The sequence below is a fragment of the Fundulus heteroclitus genome, unplaced genomic scaffold (genome assembly GCF_011125445.2).
Source record: "Fundulus heteroclitus isolate FHET01 unplaced genomic scaffold, MU-UCD_Fhet_4.1 scaffold_76, whole genome shotgun sequence".
NCBI lineage: Eukaryota > Metazoa > Chordata > Actinopteri > Cyprinodontiformes > Fundulidae > Fundulus > Fundulus heteroclitus.
Window position 1 is genome coordinate 292,417 of NW_023397208.1, and position 24,541 is coordinate 316,957.

Below are 24,541 nucleotides of genomic sequence, written 5' to 3' on the forward strand. Positions count from 1 at the left end.
TTCCTTTCTCTCGCAACACTTTGTCAACTAGCAGAAGGAAGGCCAAGGTGCACCTTCTACTTGGTGCTCTTTCCACGTGGCAAAAGTTGTTCTCTGCGCAGAAACATGCAGCTGTGACGTGTACGTTGCAGCATCTGGTCTAAATTTAAGCTTTTAAAAACACGCCCGTAAGCCGCGCCGTGCCGCTTACGTTACGTGCCCAGTGTATTTCCTGCCTTAAGCTGCCATTCACTGGAATTAACTAGAAAATGGTGGAATGACCAACTTTAGTCCCAAAAAAGGTAAAAAACAAAGCAACTGGACTTGTTTATTCCCATTATTATTGTTGCTTTGTTTTTTTACCTTTTTTTGGAATGACCATGACCTGGATGACTGAGAATCTTCCCCAGCAGACCAACTTCAGTGTTCAATCGACTAAAACTGAACACCTAATTGCTCAGAGAATTGATCTGTTTTCCCTTGATTCTCTATGAAAAGCGATTTCCAGGCCAAATACTAAACACATTTTTTTCCATTCCTTCATATAAACTAAGAACTCCATCTATTTTATGTCTAGAAACAAATCAAATAACATTATCTACTTGTATGCACTTTCTTTTCTTCAGTAACAATCTAAAGCTTTGGCATATACGCTTTTATGCATAAATAGGGAAAACCTTTTAATTCCCCTATATTAAGTTGGAACCAAAACTACTATTCTATCAAAATATCTGAACATCCTTTTTCTTTGAGTTAAGGTCTAGAGAAAATAGAGGAAAAGCCCACTTGGTGTATCCCTGCTTTCAGGAAATGGAAACTAAAACTTTAAAGATCAGTCTTTCACATAATAACAGACAACATTAGGACCCTCTGAATGGTTAAGATGCCAGTGCTATCAGCAGCGGCTGCACTGTTGCATCAGTGTTGGCTGGACCTGCCACAGAGTCAACACGCCTAATCTTGCACTGCAAATATTTGCATAGATCCAACACCCTGGAACTCGGCCTCTCCCGCAGATACATTTCCAGACCTTGACATTGACAGAAAATGTGTTTCAGAGCATCAATTAAGGCTGCAAGCAGGCAGATGACAAACAATTGAATCATGAACATGGCTCTTATTAAGCAGCTTCTTTTGTAAGCCTATGGAAAACTGAAAAATTAGTATAATTCATAAATCATGTCATTTATACAGGAGTTATGTCAAGAATATTCAATTATTATAGTCTTGTTTTCTCCTTTTTGTTGTACAAGGAGGGAATTGTTATTGGCTTAGTCTTTTTCCATGGCAAGAAATATCAGGCATAACTAACGGGGTCATTCGGCTTGCGAACTCGGAACTGACAAGTATCTAAGATACGAACACTGTGTCATCATGGATTTTGAGTTCCACTGGCCCGTGACACAGCTAAAAGGTTCAGTTTCACCCCCTGCTCTTTGCACCGGCAACCCACTCCATTTGACTCCACTTAGCACCCACTGCATCAAAGCTTCAACCCTGACTAGTTCAGATGTTGATTATAAGATATGTAACGTCACTTTTTGCCACTCAGAGACACAGAGACACAGAGAGAGATCAATGATGAGAGCTTGTGGCTGCAGGGGGAATAAAATGACAGGGTACTCTTTGCAGACTCTCAGCCTGCAGCACATTTAAAAAAAAAAAAAAAAGAAAGGGGAAAGTAAGAGAGCGATGGCAAATGAAAGCAACAGTGGACAGAAAGAGGGGGGGGAAGCTTGCTGTTAAGCCAACAGATGGTAGCCACAGCCATCAAATTAATATTTACTCTTTTCTTACAAAAAACCTGGCAGCTGTAGTTTAGCTGAATCACCGGCAGACTGCTGAAGTACCCTGGTGAGACTGAAAAAGGCTGTGAAGAGTAAAAACAACGTTTCGGTAATAAAAGTCGGAGCTTGGCTACACGTGCGGCTCTAAAAATACGTCGGAACTCCTCCCTTGCCTTTCGCTAATCGCACACTCTCTTGCAGTGTGCACATTCACTTTACCCGTGGCTCAATCCACTTTGGGATTACATGTGAACGTAATTTGCACTTCCAATTAAACTGTTGACCTTCGCTCCAGAATGCAAAACTTGACTTTGTACCATCCTCTCCTGGATAGCTATTAATACGCAGCAAGGCTTATAGAGGTTTCACAAAACACTGGCATGGATTGTTGAAGTCAGCAGATTTACAGCATGTTTTTTTTTTTATTGTTTACATTGTTACGAATTCAAAGTTGGGAGACGGGAGATATTTTTGACACATTATCAGAAAAGGGGTTATTTTATGAACACCCCATTCATGTTATAACAGAGAGCCCCATTAAAAAATAAGCTCAGATGCTGAAAAGATAACGGCGTACATTAGGCTGGCCAGAGTTAGCCCAAAGCGTCATGCCAAGCCTCTTACTCGGCTCCGACACATGACTCGCTGGCCAGATCAGATGACTAGATAAACAGCAGGAATGTTGCCTCTTCCTCTTTCTGCAGCATTGTTCGCCTCCGTTTGGGGAAAGCAGAGACAGAGAGAGAGATGGCGTTTGTCTTTGTGTGAAGCTGCATTGATTATGCTTTGGTGTTTAAAGGCTGAATACAATGCGTTTAGGGCAGAGGGTTGGGGAAGTCGGGGCCTAGTTACATTTTTGGTTGCAGAAATGAGCGTGTCAGATTAATATCTACTTAAAAGAAAGTGACATGAGTCTGTGCTTGTTTGTCCTAGACGTATCTGTAATTGGCCAGCTACTGTACGAGACGACGGTAAGCTATGCAATTATGCTCCGCTAAGCTGAAATCGGTGCAAAGCATTTTCCATTTTTTTCCATTAATTTATTTTCTCAAAGCCGAATCTGATAACCCCTAGGGAGTTTCTGGCTCTGTGCAGGAATCTCTGCGTGGAATGTCCTTGAGTATTTACAGTGGATTAAATTTATGATCTTATTTGTTTTTTTATGTCCTGGAAGACAAAGTGGATTTTAATGTTGTTTTTGTCAGGCCCCCTTTAATGCTTACACTTCATAAAATAAAAAATTGCAAACAGAGAAACAAGCAAATGCTGAGAGAGAATAAACAAGCAGAAAAGGCAGGCGAAAAGTGTTCACACGTTTCCAACCGCTGCCCGATGTTTGTCATGGGGATCCTTCCATATTTCACAAAACCTCTTCTCCCGTGTCTATAAACAGTCCTCTTGGCTTCTCATTGAGATCCATTAGATGGCCATCATAACAAACTGTGGGAGTAAGATGAAGTTTAGAAAAGTGTCACAGTCCAAGTATATCATAAGAGTGCTTTAAATCTTCTGGCAAACGCTGGAGGACATTTTTCCTACCGTGACATTATAATATCCCATAGAAGTAGATATACTGATATAACACGTCATCAGGTGTGTTTATACTCAGAATTTCGGATGTGTACAGGAATGACCCCCAACTTTCTCCTTCAAAACACAAATCTCAGTTCACTTTTGTGTACTTTTTACTCTTTATGTGGGGACAATTATACTGAGTATTAGAGATACATTGAGAAACTGGTTGGTGACCATCATCGGCTGATCTTCCATTGATTGTCCCTGTCTGATGACCAACTGGCTGGAAAGTTGAATATTCATTCAGCTGTCATCCAGGTCATGATCATTCCAAAAAAATTAACAAAACAAAAAAAACAACTGGACTTTTTTGTTCTGAATTTTGAAGACGTTTCGCTTTCCATCCAGAACTCAAAAGGATTTTCTCCAAACACAAAATCCCAGTACATTTCAAACCAAACAGGACCCTCAGAAAGAGGCTGGTGCATCCCAAGGACAAAACACCCAAACCTAAGATGAGTTCAGTGCAGTGAGGAATGTTCTGATCTTTACATTGGAGAAACCAAACAACCTCTCCACAGACGCATGGCTCAACACAGGAGAGCTACCTCCTCAGGACAAGACTCTGCTGTCCACCTACACCTTAAGGACAAAGGACACTCTTTTGAGGACCAAAATGTTCACATTTTGGACAAAGAAGGCAGATGGTTTGAAAGAGGGGTGAAGGAAGCCATTTATATGAGAAAAAAACAACTTTAAACAGAGGAGGAGGACTCAGGTTTCAACTTTCAAAAATTTATAACACAGCAATAGGTTTGATTCCTTCCAATTGTCACCTCAATACTCACCTCCATGCAGGTGAGTCATCTCCCTGGCTTACAGGGAGATCTCACATCTCCCTGTAAGCCAGGCCAATGATGACCCTAACGACTCCCCATTGCAAAGGGGCGGACCAGTTTCTGTTTAATTTGCATGTTATCTAAGCCATAACAAGGCCTTTTTGGGCAATAATACAAAGCTTGGATGGGAAGCGAAATGTCTTCAAACTTCAGAAAAAAGTCCAGTCGTTTTGTTTTTTAACTTTTTTTGGAATGAGTATTCATTCTCTTTCCAGTCAGTGAACACACCATCGCAATACCACTCTTCAGTGGGATTGTTGAATACTGAAGGAATTTTCAGTATCCATGAGGTGTTTAAGAAAAAAAAATGTAAGAATGAACACAGAAGTGAAAATGCCTATTTAAAGTGAAAATGTGTTTTCTAAACCTGTCGAGACATGCCTGCGTTACAATCAGGCTGCAAGAGAGCAAGAGAGAGTGAGGGGTTCAGAAGATAACAGGAAGGCTTTGAAGAAGACAAAACGGTTCCTCCATTTAAACGTGTGCGCATGCAGCCTACGTCTGTCGGGGAACTTGCTGGATTTGGAAATGTTTATAGCTTTTGTAAAAGCTTAAGCTTACGGTATGGATCTACATTCTTTATTGAATAGACAAGGTGAGTTTTTTATAAAGCACTTTTCAGTAACAAAACAATTCAAAGACATAGACTGCTGTTATAGTAGTCTAACTTCTAATGGCGCTTTTTAGTGGGAAAACCACAATCACTAAACTCTGCTCCTAAAATAGATAAATGATTACTGCAGGATGTGACTCCGGGGTAGGACGTGAGTCCCTCTTAAGCCGCAACAACAAACACCTCAGACTCTCAAGTTTTATTGTGAAAGGGTGCACTCAATGATGGGCCAGGGACATTTACAGACTACAGGCTGTAAATGGGCACGTCTCTACCTTTTCATGTTGGCTGTAGCTGAATAATTATGACCAAATTGATGTCTCTCCAGCTGAATGTTGAATTAAATTACTTTTAGTTGTTTCCAGTGCAAAATAAGATTTATTTTTTTTGCTTTGGAGCCTCATTACAAGAATAAAAGCTCGTCCTGTTCTATCCCTTCAGACATTTGTCATTCTCTCTCATATAAGATACTCAGTGCCTCACTGATTATGTTGTAATTATAAAATGTTAAACAATATTCACCATTTAGCCTTGACAACAAAAGTTTTGAATCTAAATCGACTGCATGATTTCCTAATATTATTTACAAATCTCTGACTCGGAAGAGGAAAACCCTACAAGCACAGCATTATGAAATCAGAGACTAGCAGGTATTAATGAAGTTATTACAAAGACAGATGAAAAGTACTTTGCCTTCATTCATTCAGAAACTCAACAGCAACAGGTTCTAATATCATATTATTTTTGTTTTGAACATAAATGTCTGTTTATGTTTCAGATGGGGTTAATATTACACTTGAAAACAATACAAAGCCACCTATAACAGTTGTTTGCACCCTGAATAGATTTTTCAAATGTTATAAAGGCAAGGCAAGGGAAATTTATTTGTATAGCACATTTCAGTACAAAGACGATGCAAAGTGCTTTACATGATTAAAATATAGGAAAATAAAACAGAATAAAAACAAGTTGGAATAAAATGTAGAATCAAAATAAAACATGGGGAAAATAGAAATTAAATCATTATTTCTATAGACTTGTATTTATTAAAACAGTTTAACTAGAACAGTTGAAGGCAGTCCTGAACAAATGTATTTTCAGTTTTGATTTAAAGGAACTTAGGCTTTGCACCACTTTTACAGTTTTCTGGAAGTTTGTTCCAGATAGGTGGAGCATAGGAACTAAATGCTGCTTCTCCTTGTTTAGTTCTGGTTCTAGGTATGCGAAGTAGGCTGCAGCCAGAAGACCTGTGTGGTCTGGATGGTTGATAGACTGATAACAAGTCTGTGATGTATTTAGGTGCTAAGCTATTCAGTGATTTATAGACTAACAGAATAAATAATAATAATAATAATAATAATAATAATAATAATAATAATAATAATAATAATAATAAAGGTAACTGTTGAGAAATATTAAAAAATTAACAGATAATTGTTTTTGCCCCAGTGTTAAATTAGGCCCAAGGAACCTACAGCAATGCATTGGTATTAACCTGGCCTGGTCTTGCCTCTCTTTAGGCTTCGGGCTTCACTATGACTTGGATAAAATTATGTAAAAAATCTCTGATCAGTAGTAGTAAAATCTAGGTCAAACTTTTATAAAAACTGAAATATCGAGCATGCTCCGTGGCGCAGGGGTATTAAGCACGACCCATGTACGGAGGCCTTAGTCCTCGATGTGGCTGACCCGGATTCAATTTTGGCTTGAGGTCCTTTACCACATGTCTTCCCCCCTCTCTCAAACCCCCTTTCCTGTCAGCCTGCTTTGAAAAAAAACAAACAAGTCACTAGTGCCACAAAAAGCCCCGAAAAAGAATATTAAAAAAACTGCTTAATATCAAATCAGCCTATTAAGATATTTCCTTCTTGTTTATATTCAGCAAAGTTAACGTCTATTTCATAATGCTGGTGGATTTTAAGTGCAGGGAAATTAAAATTCTGTTATGCTGCAGGAGATATTCAACAGGCAACGTCTTTGTCCATTATACCGAGACGGAAAATGTGGAGTAACGAACCGCGTGTTGTTGGAATTGAATAGTGAGTGACAAATAATGGCATCCACAATCTGATTTTTGTGCCGCACACAGTGTGAAGCGTTTACGGCACAGCAGCAGAGCACTGGTAGGTTACCTTGTTGAGCAGCTGAACTGACAAGAGTTTTTAGATTCAAACCTTTAAATGAACTGTTAAATGCAGTGAATGGCGGATGCTGGAAATAGACATCCAGATCATAAGTATAACAGAAAATGTGATTTAAAGTCCCAATATTAGAAACGGCTACGTGTAAAATGAACGACAACCCATAGGAAGTGTTTTTTTTTCAACCTGATGTCCTTCAACTCACGGCCTCCCATACACCACATGCTGCACGGTGTGCGAATTACTCCTCCATCTGCAGTCATCGTGTCATGTATGCACTGAGTCATAATTGGAATATTTCTGTAACACAGTCAGCCAAAATGCAATTACCTAGACAGACAGATGATCCCGTGTTGCAGTTTCAAGGCCTGCAAAGGATTTAGGTAACATTAAGGTGCTGCATGTCTGCAGCGCCGTGCACAGACTACGTCTCTACAGTGGACCGTGTCATGCCAGCACAAATTATACCTTCTAATGGCTACAAGTATTAGCTGGGGTTGAATGGGCTTCCTGTTATTGGTTCCTGCTAATGTAATCCTCTAATTAGCCAGAATAATGGTGGAAAGGGAGAAGAGCGCTCCCTGCGTGTGAGAGATGTGCGTGTCCTGAGAGACCCCGACCTAATTTCATCCTCGTTAAGGACAGTCGTCCATCATTCTCCAAGGCGAAAGAAGCGGCGTTCTCTCTGCGCGGCCTCTCTATGACTCACTAAGCAGAGAAAAATCTTCCCTCTCACCTTTTCTCTCTGCCTGCATCCTACTCTCTCTGGCTGCCTGTCTCTCTTTGGCCCTCGGGGAGCTGGCTCCTGACACCATCACACAGAAGAGATAAAATTGAAAAGTCAGAGTGTATGGGAAATGTTTTTGGAGTCTGCGCATCTCTCTCATTGTTTGACTGTGTTTCGCTCTTCCTCCATTGCTGTCTGTGTCTCTCAGGATGCCTCTCGTTTGACTCTGCCTCAATTTCAATTTCGCCCACGTTCTTTTGTCTCACGGCGTGCTTCCCGTTCAACCCTCTTAGATGTAGCTAGACTCCTGGAAGATTTGTGAGATCACGATCATGCGAGATCAATTCTATGAACCAGGAATTACCCATCACCACAGCTAATTTATATAAAACGCCGTTCATTCACAATTCTTTTTTATTGTTGTTGTGCAAGAAAGCACAACAAAATTTAACCAGCACATTTTCTGCAGGTTTATTAAAAAAAATAAAAAAATTGATCAACTCTGGTTGTACCGATACTCCTACAGGTGTTTCTGTAACTTGCTTAATGTCTACCTATCTTTGTTTCAGCATGGCTTGGAATTAAACATACTTATCTGTGTAAAGTATCACATTTAGACATTTATGTTGGAGCACAAATCCATCAAGAAAAGGCAAAGGACTTGTGAAGTTCAAAGTGGTTGGCTATCGTAAAAAAATCTTGACACAAAGGCAGATCCGCTAAAATAACCTCAGCAACCAAACAGCGTTTCTCTGCGCTCATGCAGTTATCCCACGTTTAATATATAGAAATAGGGTTCAAATGCCGCACTTCTATGATATTTGGATCGTTTCGACAGATGCTTCTCAAGCATTTATCAATAATTGGATTTCAAAAACTCTTCCATCAGGGTTGTGTAACTCTGGTTTGGCTCTCTGAGGAATCGAGGAGCCGTTGCGCTGAGGATGGGAGGAGGGATGGAGGAGCGGAGCACGACATAAATCAAAGACCTTTTCTCAGTTTTTAAAGTGAAATTAGCTGGATTGAAAAGAAATTGACCAGTTGGGTTTTTTTATGCAACCGTTTTATCTATGTCATAGATCACCACACTGTGCCGCGCTGTGGTCCTAGTTTCTGGCTTTTAACTGTGCTTTATAATCAAACTGACATTGACAGTTACAAACTACTGCGGCATATTATTAGTTCAGTGTATTTGCATAGGCTCCATTCAATCATTTATAATCTAATACATTCTTAACTTCAATCAATACGTCTTATACAATCTGCAGCATCACCCATTCTGCTGATTCGGTCCAACAACCAGATGTTCCTAAGATTTACGTAATGCCTCGTCAGGTCACAACTTATTCCGTTATTCGTAACAATAATACATTAGCTCTTTAGTTATTTCTGCTTCTGCTGTGTTTGTGGCGGAAGATACAAGAACTGTGACCGCCATCAGTCAAAATTGCCGGGGTGGCTCCTGCATGCATTGAGTGCAAATTGCTGAATCCCTCACAGAAAGTACGCAATAGACCAGAGGCAAAAAATAGAGGAGCTTGGGCTACAGAATTCAAATATGGTTGACAGTAAAAGACTTGTGGTTCTTCCAATCATCTGTCAAGTATTGTTGATCCTTTCTAATTCATTGAATGAACCTTTTTAAGTTGCTTTTGCTTAACAAACACTGTGGTGCAACAGTCACCTACTTACAATACGTGCAGCAAATATTGCTTTTTGGCCCCAAGTTCGATGCAGGACTCTCAGGTCAGTTCACTAAATTTGAAGCAGTTTCAACTCATTCATTGGCTTTGCACGAAAAAATGGTTTATATAAAAGCAGCTTTTCCTGGAAAGCTTGTGAGATATAAGTGATAGTGAGATGCAGTCCAAGGTAAAATCCCTCCCTGTTGTGGACAAGCTTTCGTTATATGTCTTTTAAAAGAAACTTGATAAGAGTATAAGAGATTTACTTCATTTAGTATTTTTTCTAGGGAGAGCTTCTTATGATGTTGATTCTTTAGTGTCGATCCAGACCCCCTCCACTCAGTGGGACACAGCTGCACGATAAACAAGGGGAGGGGTTTTCTCATAGTGCTCCACTGGTCAGGGAGTTGATGTCGTTTGATGTGCTTTCCCTGAGACTCTCAAAGGAGCAATATTGAGGATGAACATAGCTGACGTGAGGGACAAAACGAGCGTGTCCTCTCTGCACCTTGGCAGGTGCTGGTCATGGCAGCGGAGCAGCTCACGGTGAAACCCACAGAGAACAGAGCGTCGGGCTTTGGGTGGGGTTGATTTCCTGAGGAGGGAGCATATGTTGTTAGCACTTGAACTGTCATTTTCCTCACTTCTAAAACATATTCTGGGAGCTGTGAAAATTCTAGTTACTTTATAGCATATAAATATAGATGTTTTTTAATGCTGCATAGAAGCTTACCATTATAATTGTCTTTTATTCACTTAAAACCAGATATTCATACACAATATATATAAAACAATTTTTTTCTCATTCATGTGTAGTTTAGGTCAGTTAGGAGGATCATCAATGTTTTTGCTTGCTAAATGATAGAATAAAGTCAAAAGTTCTAGCTGCTTTCCTCAATGTCAGAAGTATACTTACACTAAGATTACTATGCCTTTAAATAGTTCAGGAAAGCTAAGATGATGATGCTATTGCTTTGTCAGCTTCTGATATGTTATTGTACGACATTGCTGTTAAATTGAGGCACACTTTAAACACACTGCTTCCTTGTGAGGAGAAATCATTGAAAAAGGCAAAGAAATCAGGACAAGATATCAGAAAGAGAACTCTGGACCTCCACTAGTCTGCTTCATCTTCGATACAATTTCCAGATGTCTAAAGGTGTCACATCCATCTGTTCAAACAGTCATAAGCACGTATAAACACTATGGAGATGCCCAGCTGTCATTTAGTTCAGGAAGAAGAGTGATTCTGTGTCCTAGAGGTGAAAGTGTTTTGGTATATGTTCATATTGATCCCAGAAAATAAAGGAAGAAACTTGTAAAGATTTAGGCTGAAGCTGCTAAGAAAGGTGTCATCTGTGAAGTACAGGGGTGGCAGCATCATGTTGCGTGTCTCACTGCAGGCGCAACTGGTGCTCTTGACAAAATGTATGACATCATGAAGAAAGCAGATTATATGGACATACTGAAGCATCATCTTCTGACATCAGCCAGAAAGTTTAAGCTTGGGTACCAATGGATCTTCCAAATAGACAGTGACCCAAAGCGTGACACCAATTAGTTAAAAAGTGGCTTAATGACGAGAAAGATGATGTTTGGGAATGATTATCACTAGCCCTGAGCTAAATCCTATAGAAAATGTGCAGGCAGAATTGTTAAGGTATGCACAAGCAGGCAGTCTACTGACCTGACCGTTGTGTTTGCAAGGGAAAAAAAAACCTGGGTGTACACTATGAAGCCAGGCTAGAAGGAAATCTGACAGGATACATTTTGGTGATAAAACGTTAAATGGGACAGTTCACGTCTACAAACCTGTCAGTAAATTATCTGTTTAGATAAAGGGGGAAAAAACATACAATAAGTGGGCATTTTGGTTGAATAACAAGTAAGCCCTAGAAAATTAGAATTCATTGTTCATTCTATTGAAAGAAAAAAAATCAGACCGCATGGATCCTCTTTCTTCTGAATGTTATCCGTTCACCTTATTCAGAAATATTTTTGTCCAGCTTTGCTTAAAAAAATTGTTAGGACATAATGTGCCAACTAAAACCAAAAGTTTTTTTCACCCAACCTATAAGGTAAAAAAACAAAACAATAAAAAAGTTGTTTTTAAATACAACAGTTAAATCTGATTTTCGGATGTTCTGTGAGAATTACAGAGAACGTAATTTTGACCGTGCTTAAATAGAAATCACCTTTTCTATTTAAGCACGGCAATTATTACATTTGGTTGAAAATTAGCTCAATTTTATTCTGTCCTGGAAATAATGAGTTGTTTGGTCAGGTTGATTATTTAAACGGTATTCTCTGTTGTGCTTAATGATGGTCATTATCCTATCAAGTCTTTATTGATAAATCCAAACTATCTATATGTATGCCAAACTTTGCTTTTGGATATTGTTAGGAATGCTTTTTTTAAGTAACACGGATAGATAATTTATGTTCCCCTGCCATATCACATCTTATGGTTCCTCTGAGATCGTGTGTACCAGCTGTCCTTTTAATCAGCCCCCCTGTGTATTCCCCCTACTGAGCTGTCATTTGCTGAGTGATGATGGTAGACCTGCCACTGTTTGCACCATTTAAATCCTTTGAAAGGCAGGGGGGAGATTACTAGTCTCTTACCTCTTGCTCTAATCAAAGGTATTATTATAACACTGCTGGATGTTACTGGGAATAGACCCTTTCAAAAAAAAAAAACACACCTCACACAGTAGAAGAGGAACGGTTCTATCAGATGTCTAGATACTTTGGATTTGTGTTTGCCACCGAGTATTAATTGCTGAAATACACTAGCATGGACACTTGTCAAGACAACAGTTAGAATCAGAATCAGACTAGCCATGATTATGTGCACATTAAGTAATTTGACTTTGTTAATGGTGCTCACGGTGTACAGATATCATAGTATAAAAATATACACAATGTTTTTTTTTTGTATTCGTGTTTCCCCTTGTATAATGCAAAGAACAAAAAAGGTGAAGGTTGTGATTTGCAGGATGTGTGGGGTCTACAGAGATGTTAGCTGCCCTTTTTCCTGACTCTAGACCTGAACAAGTCCTGGATGGAGGGCAGGTCAGCTCGATGATGCTCTGTGCTAACCTAATTGTATGCTGCAGTTTGGACATGTTTTGTTTTGTGGATGGACCAAACCACATCTAGGGAATGTACAAACACAGGACAAGAGTGGATGATGGTAGTGTAGAAGATGAGTAGCAGCTCCTGTGGAAGGTTGAAATTTCAGTCTCTCCTGGGCCACCTTCTGAACAGTGTCCATGTGTGAGGACCATCTCAGGTCCCAAGAAAGAGTGGTTCCTAGACCTGGAAGTGATTCACTGCAGACACAGTATTGTTGAGGAAGGGGAGGGGAGTCAGTGTGGGGGTAGTTCTCAGAAGTCCACTGTCATCTCCTGAGTCTTGAGCGGGTTAAGATCCAGGTGGTTCTGACTGCACTAGCAGAGGTATTCCTCTTTATGTCTATATGTAAACTGGCCACTGTCCTGGATTGAATGACAGTAAGGTTGTCTGCATCCTTCAGAAGTTTCACAGATGAGTTCACTGAGGTACAGTCATTTATGTACAGGGAGAAGAGGAGTGGGGAGAAAACACACCCTTCGGGGGTGCCATGGTGATGGTCGTTGGGAGGGGGAGGATACTTCCCAGCCTCCACTGCACCAGCTTCCTGACTGAGGGCTGATCAGTCAGGAAGCTGGTGAACCACTGACAGCTGGAGGCAGGCACTGTGAGCTGGGTAAACTTCTGGGGGAGGATGCCTGGGTGATGATGCTGAAGATTGAGCTGAAGTCCACATCGAAGATCCTGCAGTACATCCATGGGTGGTCGAGAGGTGGTACAAGATGAAGTGTAGTCCCAGGTTGATTACATTGTCTGGCAAACTGTCTGCATGTAAGCAAACTGCAGGGAGTTCATCAAGGGGCCTGTGATGTCCCTCGGAGGCTTCAACACCAGTCGTTAGAAGTGTTTTATGACCACGGATGTCAGGGATACAGGCCTGTAGTCATTTAACCCTGTGATGGTGCATTTCTAGGAGAACAGGATGGTGGTTGAGTGTTTGAAGCATGAGCAAACCTCACACAGGCCCCCATCTTGTTGAAGATCTTTCATTTGTCTGAGGTATTGCATGGTTTTATTCGGCATAGATGGCATGAATAAAGGCTAACTCGTCTGGACAGTCACCACAGCATTTAAACATCCAGTCAGTGATATTCTTTACCCTCAGTACCATTCAGATAAGAAGTTTACTTGCACTCATCATTGGTTGTAGTTTCAGTATTTTGGGAATTTTAAATTATTAATTTTTAGGGGTGAAGTGATGATATAACATACATCTTTAATTTTTTTAAGCTGCAATTGGGTTCACTAGTTTTAAATAATTGAGGAGTTTCTCTGATCCAGCGATAATTCTAGTCCTCACAGCCCACCGTCCTGCATGTTGTAGGTGCTGTTGACGCACACCTGATTTAATGGAATGAGTCATTAACAGGCTTGTGCAGCCCTTGATGGCATGTTGAGTAAGTAATACAATTATTCGAGTCAGTTTTGCTGGAGCAGGGCCACATTCAGGACAGCGGTCCCTGACAACCAGAATCACTCCTCTAATCCACACAGGATCATCATTTTACATACCATATTTTTCAGACTATAAGGCGCTATTGATATCCTTAAATTTTCTCAATTTGATAGTGTGCCTTAAAATCCGGTGTGTCTCATGTATGATTATCGTACCTGCTGTGCTTACTGGACAATTTTTATGTGGTACAATTTGCTCAAAAATTTGTTAAAATGTGTAAGTACGTTTAGGTTTGATTAGCAACAAAGCCGCTCTACTCAATGGATATTATGAGCATTACGGTACACTGTGTCACTACCTGATCGGCCCTGTAACAGGAATCCTCAGCAGGCTACAAGACTGCCTGACTGTAATGTCTAAACTAGAAATGCATTCATGTGAGGCAGCCCGCATCCAGAGTATGCACTAGCAACAATAAACCAAGTAATTTAAAGCTCAAATAAACTTAACTTTTATATTGAATTATGTTAAAAACAAGGTAGTGTGGGCCAACTACTCTGTTTACCTTATAGAGCCGGATAGCTGTCCCTCGTAGGTTGTATGTGCATGTGCAGGGCGATATTACACACATGGGAAGAATATTTAATGCTCCTTATAATCCAGTGCGCCTTATGGTTTGAAAAATACCGTACATGCTAAAATATACATCTAGACTACCTCTAATACGTCTAGTCTGGTAACAAGTAAATTGTAAATGGCTTGTACGTGTATAGCGCTTTATCAAGTCAGACGACCCAGAAGAGCTTTACACTACAGTCAGGTAGTGTAAAGCGGTGGCGAGCTATGTTAGTAGCCACAGCTGCTCTGGGGTAGACTGACAGAAGCGAGGCTGCCATACATCAGCGCCACTGATTCCTCTGACCGCCACCAGCAGGCAATGCGCGTGAAGTGTTTTGACACGACTGAGACAGTCGGAGTGGGAGATCTAACCAGCAACCCACCAGTTAACTCTTGAGCCACCGTTGCCCCAAGTGGCTGAGAAACCACAATATTTTATTCAGGCTTAACATCTGACCACTGTTTTCAGCAGGCTTAGTGAATTTAGATTGGTTTGTTGGACTCTTATTTTTCCAACACTTCCGTTCAAAACACTGGATGGCTTACTGCCTCGCTGCCATATGCGGAACATTTAACCAGCATCTATAAAATAGGAAAAACTTGAGTCTACACAGCAATGAAGAAACCGATTTTTATTAATGCTTTTCAATTCAAAAATGGTGCACATTAAATATAACAATACTGATATTATTGAAGTTACAACAATAAGTAACCCAGAAAGTCATGATTTATTTCATGTTTGTTAAAGCGTCCGATCACAAGGGGGGAAAAGCAGTGTTACCAGGTCCAGTTACCATCTGCAACTTTGGGGTTCATTCATATTGTTTATAAGGTTGAGGTAATAGAGCTGGTTGCTTGTTTCTCTCGCAACAACTGGCAACACTGAAGTAGCTTCCCAGTGACTAATGTATCCTGAACTAAAACAGCTATCTCCTCAAACATGCAGCTCTCCACACATTCGTCATTTGCCGTGTGCGTGTGCAGCGTCTTGTGTGAAGTCGTGTGACACAGCTGTTGGTTATAATTTAGCAGCTAGTGTCAGTGTCCTCAAAATTCTTTATTTATCAGCAGTTTAGCGGTACCAAAGCTAATCTTTTTGTTTGCAAAACCTTTTTACGTTAGCTGTGCCCTTTACTGCGAAAGGTTACAAGTACTATGCATTCTTGCTTTCTATGCTAGTACTATGTGGAGTAGCTTGTTGTTTAATTTGTCAAAAACTGTTTTAGGAGGGGATTAAGATGTTCTGGTGAAGTTGGTAAGAAACGACAACTAGTTATTTCACGGTCAAAACAGCAAATGTAACCAGGAAACTGTTGTTGAGATTCAAAAAATGGATTTGCTTTATTTTTCCCACTTACTTGATGGACAGCTCTCTGTCTGGGGGCTGTTTGTAATAGATCCAAAGCAGAAAGACAATAATATTGATCAGTGAAGTATTTGTTTAATTATTACAATTCATTATGTTACCATAGCATTCACTAAATAATTGCTTTTTTTCTAATATTGAGCAGCTGTAGGTCAAGTAAATAGCCAAAGTCTAAAATTAGCATGATTTTCCTGACTTGTGTATTTTAAGTTCTGACCAGAACTATATGAAAGACTTAAAATAATCTATTCCTGACTCTTTAAAAAACACAAACAAAAAAAAAAAAAAAAACATTTTTAGCAGATTGTCATTTGCAAACAATTGGTTGGGTAACTGAACACAGAACAAGAATGGCTTTTTGAATAAACAAGTTTCAACTGGCCAAATGTGGTTTTGCTGAAGGAGTCCCCTCCTCAGCAAGACTGTTGTTTGGTCCCTTGGGACCAACAGAACAGATAGTTTTGCATATTGCATATGCAAAACTAGAGCACTCTAAGAGTATATTTTTATGTGTTGATGCATTTACAAGACATGGCTTACCTTTTTTGGCGCAGAGTACACCCAGCCGTTCCTCTGCACTGGTTGGAGAGGCCTGTGAACAGCTCTCGTCCAGTGGGACCACTTGACAGAATATTTGATCTGCATGAGCTGTGGGAGAGACTCATCCAGACAAAAGGAAATGGAGAGGCATGGAAGGCAGGCAGCATGGAACCACCATAAAAATCTGTTTACTTGTAGCTTTTAAGATTATTCATTGACTGTCTGATTACTTTATAAAGTAAGCTAGCTTTATTCTAGGTCTGTTTTCCTAAATTATAGTCTGCGATGTTCTTGAAAATGTCTTTGTTGTCCCGTTTTTCAGAGGGTCCTCGAATGTGGCTAGGTGATGCATATCACAATCTGATTTTTACCATGATGTAGAATTTAGCTCTGTGGTAAAATGTGTGGGGGAGTGGGAATAGCATGATGTTACAATGAATGGATGTTTCTGCTAAATAAATGGGTTTCCAGTTGCATTTATTTTTAGTATCTTTCATGCTTCCAAATTCACAACCTTCAAAGCTGTGGAGTTTGTTGTCACGATTTTGGAACCTCCACTTGCTCTTACTTGTTATTCCCTTCAGGACGACGATCCCAAACATAAGCTACCAGTTAAAGATTTGGACACACCTAGTTTAGTCAATAATTTCTTTACTTTTGTTCCTACCTCTGGGAAATCGTTTCAGACTGTAGGAAAACCCTTTCAGGGGACCACCTCATGAAACTAATTGAGGTGCAAAATGATCAAAACAAAGGAGGGCTACTTAGAAGAATCTAAGATATACAAGATGTTGTGACCTCTTTCACATATTTCTTTGTTTTGTTTGCTACATAATTATATAAACTTTTGCTTCATGGTTTTGATGTCTTCACAATGAAGAAAGTAATACAAATAAGGAAAAGCCATTGAATGACAAAAAGCGTGTCCAAACTTTTGACTGGTGAGTGCACATCTAAACTAGGTTTTAACAAGTAGACAGGCTCAGGTCGAGCATGTGAAATGGCCCCAATGTCAACCGTGTGGCAAATTTATGCACTATGCGTACAGTCATAGTGCAGAAAACGATCCAATTTTAATAAGCTCTACTATTTTTTTATACATGTACCGCACTGGCACAGTTTGGCACGAGGGATAGCTCTACAGGTTACGGGTAGCTTAATAGAGATAAAGCACGACAGGTGGTCACCTTCTCAGCAGTCTATCAAGTGCTGCCGATGCCTGTTGATTCCCCTTTTATTGAAGTCAGGTGTGCGCCATCAGAAAAAACATCTCAGGGTGTTTTGCCACCTGCTGTTAGTTCAATGCAAACTCTGCTTCATTTCCCGCCTTGGTGATTGTTTGTTTGTGCAGATATGAACACAACAATCAAGCTAGGGTGCGGACCAAAGCAACCGTAGCCAGGTTTGCATTGCATTGTGGGATGCGATATAGCAAACAAACTGTTAAATAACGGCAATCCGTCTTTTTCGTAAAGAATGAAGCACTATTTCACATCATTAAAAATGTTTCAGTAGGCTGCTCAGATAATATTGTTAATGTTGCCCAGAAAACACACTGATGATATGATAAGATTCTCAGTGTTTCAGACTAGCTCAGATCAAAAGCATCTGCTTCCTGTATTTACATTTCATACTCCCCCCCCCCCCCACACACACACACACACACACACACACATGAAACCACAAACAACACGGATCGTTCTCACCTGGTTTGGAGCGACCTGCTTTGGTTCGCTTGAAGTTTTCACTGTATGAAAAGAAAACAAACCACCGAGTAAAGTTATAATTTGACAAACTCATCACCTGATTTGGCCCAAAGTGAAAAAACTGTAGGTGTGAAAGCGCCCTAAAACACGCAGGACTGCTTGTGCTTTATTGAAGCTGGAAACAAATAAGCAGAAATAAATCTTGTCAATTAGCCTAGAGACTCCCTGGCAAAAGGTGTGTCGCCCGTCTCTGGCACTGGTATTTTGGGGATTGTTGGTTGATAACTAGGGAACCCCTGGGCTGATCCACAGTTTCATGCAGCGTCTCTGCTTATCTGGGTAATCTTGCACTGTGATTGTATAATGAAGCCATTACTAGCCTGTTCCTGTCCAGCTCTGTGTGAACCCAGACAGGGCAATGAGTTCAGCAGAGCAGAATCCAGCTCCAGATTTCCTTTGTCTTTTGTGCAGATATAAGGTTATGAAATGTCCTGCTAAGGAAATAATTGTTCCTTTTTCCCCGCCTTCTTTTCTACCATTCCACTTTAGGCCTAATCATGTTGTGTCTCTGCCTGTCCCCTTTGGCCCCCGCCTTGGTTTTGCCTTTGCCTATTAAGCCCTTAGCAGACTCTGTAATTGTCGCTCGCGTACCTGTCGCTCAGAAGTTGCAGCAGAGCAGATGCGGAGGCGGGCACAGTTTGTGTAATTCGCCAGCTCATTTCCAACTCTGCGGTTTGATGAAGGCCACCTTTCTTGAGGGAGGCTGCTTCCTATTAAAGGTTTATTTAGGGGAAGCCAGTGGAATAATTAAAAACCTGCTCTGGCCAAATAGGATGAGGAGAATCACTTGAAGCCAGTGATTACATTGCTTTTGTGTGTGCTTGTGTGGGAGCGTCTTCCCCCCTGAGGGCACCCAAACTGCTTGTAATATGTTGTTGTTAGTGTACAAAATGAAGCTTAATAAAGAGGTTTGCACATCAGATGCTTGTAAATGACTTAACACATTTCTTTCTTTCTTTTTCCTTTAGAGTGGACCGGCGCTCTCTTCCGGTGTTTCCCCTCCCCTCAGTGTTCAGTCCCACTATCTGTCACCCAGTAAGTACTCCTCGATTCACCTCCTGCTACCATCACAGATGCTCTCGGTGCATTTTCAGTCTTTTACGTAATCATCAGTTCACAAGCCTGGCATGAACTGCAAATTGTTCTCACCTTTACAAAATGGAGCACAATTTCTTGTTAATGTCCATGAAAGGGCATGATGTAAAGTGGTTATTAGAGCGGACGGCAGTGGAGATGGGATACGGAGGTCTCTGCGACTGGTACTTGAGAGAGAAATTGAATTAAATATGCACGTCTTGAAGTATTAGAATAAAACTGATTTTATTACATTTAAGGGGAAAAAAATGGATATTTTTCTGATGGATACATTTTACACAGCTCCTTCCTAGATCAAAGGGGGCTGTCTAAATCTGAAAAGGTTTTGGAAATAAGTAATTTAGTTTGGCTTTAATTAAAAACTATTTATGGATTATTTTTATCTATTCCGACAGTGGTTACTCTGTCAGTCTTACCATTACTCCTTCCTGTCTATATGTCTGCTCCTGGTCTTTACAGGTTCCTTTTTTTAACGTCTATCCACGAAAAGAAGTCAAACCAATCTGCCATAAATTCATTGAGAAATTTCTGCTTTTTATTTTAACGATGGCTAAACATTGACGTGGAAAATATATTGGAATACTGGATTGATGTTTAAACAAGTGTAGATGTTTTTAAAGCCCTCTCTGTGATCTGTGTTCTTTTGCATGTACTGGACACAACACAAATAAGCTTTAGCATTTAATTCCCGCTATCTGTTATTGCCAATTAGAGCTTGTTTACTAGAACCATGGGAGTTGGCAGATCTGTTTTTGTGTCTTTGGTCTAGTCTTCTTAGTGACAGGAGTCCAGAGTGTTTTTTTGAGAGATGCGTGTTCTCTGGTAATACCTCAGGGAGGGTGGTGGGACCGGGTGGGTCCCTGCGGGTCCTTGTGAGTCCTTGTGTTGCTATAAATACACGCTGGGATCCCATTCAGAGGATTAATGTGAGTGCGCGTCTTCGTGACGCCGCTGCAGTCGGTGGAGCTGGAGGCTATTACTGGCCGGCAGGGTTGCTATGGAGACCAGGGGCATCAGAGAAGAGCGTAACATCTGTGGGGTGTTTTGTTTGTCAAGACAGGTTTTCCTCCTTTTGCCTTTCTCCTTTTTTTTCTCTCTCTCTGTTTAACCAGTACTTAAAAACTCACTTTTTCTGACGGAGAAAGACTAATTCCGATTTAAGGGTTCATCAAACTCTCATGTCTGTTGTCATTAGTGTTTAGGTCACTGGTAAACATGGCACTCGATCATGGAAAGCTGTATTTTTCTAAGCAAATTTTCAGCTGCCTGTGCTCAGTCATGCTCACAGTCGAGACCCTCGGGGTGTTCGTCAGCTGGGACTAGGGGGGACTCTTCACCGGGTTCATGCTAGAGGAAAGCTCACATTCTGGGGAAGCATTTAACCCCTGGCCCCTCGTTTTTCCTCTCTCCTTGGCTTCCCTCTCTATATGGACATGTTCTATTTCCACAGCTTCTTTCTGCTGGCTGCCTTATCCACAACTCAGCGGGGCACAGGTTTTCTGTTGATAGGTACTTATTTGGGCAATGGGAAAACTCCTTTAATTTTCAGCAGCTCCCAGTCTTCCCCTCTGTCCTTCTGTTGTCTGGTTCGAGCCCTCGCCCTGTTTTTTTTTCCCTACCTGTGGAACCCATTTGAATGAATAGTCTGATTAGGAAACTAAATCTAAGGCAAAAATTGCTCATGTCTCACCACTCTTGGGTCCATCTCTGAAGTTTCTGTTCATTTGACACATTTTTACCACCTTACGGTATTCTGACTGGCTCCATGTTGTGTGTACTTGCAGAGACATACACACGTTAGTTTGACAGTAGAAAATGTCCTTATCCTACGCATATAATTTGTAGATAGGATTCTGAACATTCCTTTCACACACATCTCTTTGGATACCCGGCACACGTTTTGTGGTTATGTAGCCCAAGTATTTTTTTGACCATATTTGGATACACCTGACCTCGATCAGCCTCCTCCGGTGGATGTGTAGCACGGTAAAATGAACCTTCAACCTCCTAATCCCTTCTAAATTAGAATGTCACAGCACAGTGGTGCATGGAGGAGTGCAGCTCTGACCCCATGATGTAACGTAGTCATTTTGAAATAATTTATTTTCACTCTGCAGGCATCCCTTCACAAATGCCAGTTACCTAACTTCATCCAGAAATTAACTCGGTTTCACAGCTTATTCTGCATGCACCTTCATCATCTCAAGCTACAATTTTATTTATGCCAACATTAGAATAAGCCTTTTGTGCTTGAGTCTCCACATGCCTCCAACAGTGAACATTACCAGTTAAGTCCAAATATAATCCTATTTTTTTTAGGTAGAAACCTTTGAAAACTGTATAAAAGTATAAAATGCATCACAACTGCAGGGTTTATTGTTTCCTAACGTTGATAAATAATTTTAAAGTGTACTGTTCTGAAACCAAAAAGATATTGTGAGTCATTGCGACAGACAGTTTTCTATAAAGATATTCTGTGTAGTAAATATGGATGAGCTCCTTGGAGTTAAAGAAGTGAAGAGGCTGGATTTATTCTCATCCACCAAAAACTGTTTCTCCATTGGAAACACTGTTTTGTCCCAGAACTATTTATCCCTTGGAAACTTGGATTTAAGGGAAGGAATAACCTGAGGCTGAGGCAAGAGGACACAACAAAGTTTGTGCCACAACGGATAGCTCAAGCAGGGAGTCAACAGCCGGACCAGCGAGATAACCTCTGATGTTGTTTGTGAACATAATGTTCATCAGGCTTTTTTCCCTTTAGTTTTAACTTTTTATATGTTGGTAAAAAGCATCTGCTGATGTCCACAAATCACTTCAAAAAATAGTTATTTTTGGTTCAAACTTATGCCCTGCATGGTTACCTATGAAAATTAACAGTTTTCATGTCTATCTGAGCCAAATGAAGAGAGTATTTGATTGTTTTAGTATTTGTACTTCTCTTCCAGCCACCGTGTGTAGAATTAGTTTAAAGTGACCAAACAAACTGCAGACAAAATAGTATTTTAATGGTGTAACGGGTGGCAAAAGGTAGACTAAGAGGAGAGAAATTAAACTTGCATAATTAATACCTGGCTTCCTAATATTCTGCTGGCATAGTTCCAGTTCCTAACTCACAAATGACAATGCATACATGAATGCTGCCACTACTTGATACATGACTATATAATATATATAGTTCACATCATCTTCTCCTGACTCATCTATGAGTATTAGAAGATGCAAAAAAAAAAATTCAAAATCGACAGCAAGTCAGTCATTTGCTCTTCCGATTAAAAAGCTGAAAACATTGGGGAGGATTGTACATCCACGGTGACGATATGTTGTTATTGGTTTTACATCAACCTCTCCATAATATGGTTGACCACTGTGACAATATCTGACAAGGTGCTAGATGGAAAATCCTTTAACATGAAAAAAAAAAAGATTTTTGAGGGGTGAACCTGACTCTTTGAATGACACTAGTTCAAGTAGACGGGCTTTCCCTTTAAATGTTGCTTACTACAACAAGTCTATCCTGCACACCTGGATGGCGCCCAAACAGCAGCCATTGGGGGAAACCTTAAAGTGAAGTAGAAAGTTTTGTGGGTTATGGATGAGGCATAAAGGATATAGATCATTTGTTGCCCCAAATGATCGCTTCATTGCTATAGTTGAGGACAGATACCTTTTCATATTGTTTAAGGATGTTATGAGATGTTGCTGCTATTATATTTACTACAGACTAGAGGTGTGATGGTACATTTTTTCATACCTTCACCCTTATTGCATTGTATTAAGAGCAGTGATAGAAAATGTGTGGACAAATATAATCACAATAACTGCAGTGAAAGAGATGCTGCTAATAATAATGAGCCATCAGTGAAATGTTGTTTGCAAACATTTCTGGTTTATGCTGTTAGAGCATTAGCAGTGAGAGGTAGGTGGGGGGTATATGGTAAGCTATACTATTTTGCTGCTGTCCAACAAATATAGCAGTTAAATGCTCCAGCAGGGATTTAGAAATCCCACAAGAAGCTTAATTATGCCCCCGACTCTTAAGTCCCAGTAGGTGAGTGGTAATGTAAATAATTTTTATTTCCGGTGAACTTAACCGGTTCTTTACTAGATTCTGCTTGAGGTTAATGCCTAATAAAGAAAACTAAACAGTCTTTTTTTTCAAGTACTTTTATACTTGTACTTTTATAACATCATGATTCCATCCATCCATCCATTTTCTTACTTGCTTTATCCCATTTGGGGTCGCGAGGGGTTCTGGTGCCTGTCTCCAGCATTTCAATGGCCGAGAGGCAGGTAACACCCTGGACAGGTCACCAGTCTACATTATGATTTCTTTCAGTTTATCTAAAAATTTGTTTTACATATGGCCTTTAGGGTGACGGTTTGTTCTCTGTCTGAGTTTCAATCAGGGGAATTTTTCCGGTTCAAAGTAAGAAGATCTAAAATCCAGGATTTAAGATTGGAGCCACAAAAGAAAAATAATGAACAATACTATATCTACAACTAATAATTGTGGATGGTGCATTTCTAAATTTCTAAATATAATGTACATCTAAATAATTTGCCAATGACCTGATTAATTTAGGATACTATATTATTTAAGATACTCTCTATCTTAAGAAAATATGATTCAATGATTTTAGGATAAACAAAGACAATGGCAATAAGATTAAGCCAATTCAATTCAATTCAATTCAATTTTATTTATATAGCGCCATTTCATGAAACATGTCATCTCAAGGCACTTTCCAAAGTCAAATTCAATCAGATTATACAGATTGGTCAAAAATAAATTCCTATCTAAGGATTATGTGGTGTAATTCAGTAAACCTAATTAAAAACTTAAAAATTGCTACTTTTCGTAAGGAGGTTTTGTCTAACAACTCTAGTGCAAATTTATAACACCTGACTTGAATTTGTTAAAAGCAATAAGACTCTGGAAAGTCATTTATCATCCATTAAACAAAATAAAATGTCCTTTATTGTGGACAGCAAAAGATAAAATTACCATTCAAAGTGTATTATTTTATGTCTCGCTTTATTCCTTCCTAAACATTCAGCTTCATTACAGTTTCCGCCATAATGAAGGGGAGGGGGTGGAGCTTGACAATTTTACCTACCTAAGCTGTAGTAATGGAGGAGGTATAGAAAGCCCTGTTCTCAGTAACACAATAAGGCGGGATAACTTTACAAGTAAAGAGAGCGGTGGCATCTATAGAAAGGAGGGCATCGTGGAATTTTAATACTTTGCTCACCACTCCTGGTGCTCCTCATATGAC

At 40.0% G+C, this 24,541-nt stretch overlaps 1 protein-coding gene across 1 annotated transcript in view; it reads left to right on the forward strand.

Moving 5' to 3' along the window:
- Positions 1-24,541, forward strand: part of LOC105929089 (1-phosphatidylinositol 4,5-bisphosphate phosphodiesterase beta-4) — an 82,979-nt gene that overhangs the window by 7,776 nt on the left and 50,662 nt on the right. The window contains exon 2 of the mRNA XM_021318599.2: positions 19,136-19,202. The gene's annotated coding sequence lies outside the window, so the exon portion shown is untranslated. The remainder of the gene's footprint in view (positions 1-19,135; positions 19,203-24,541) is intronic.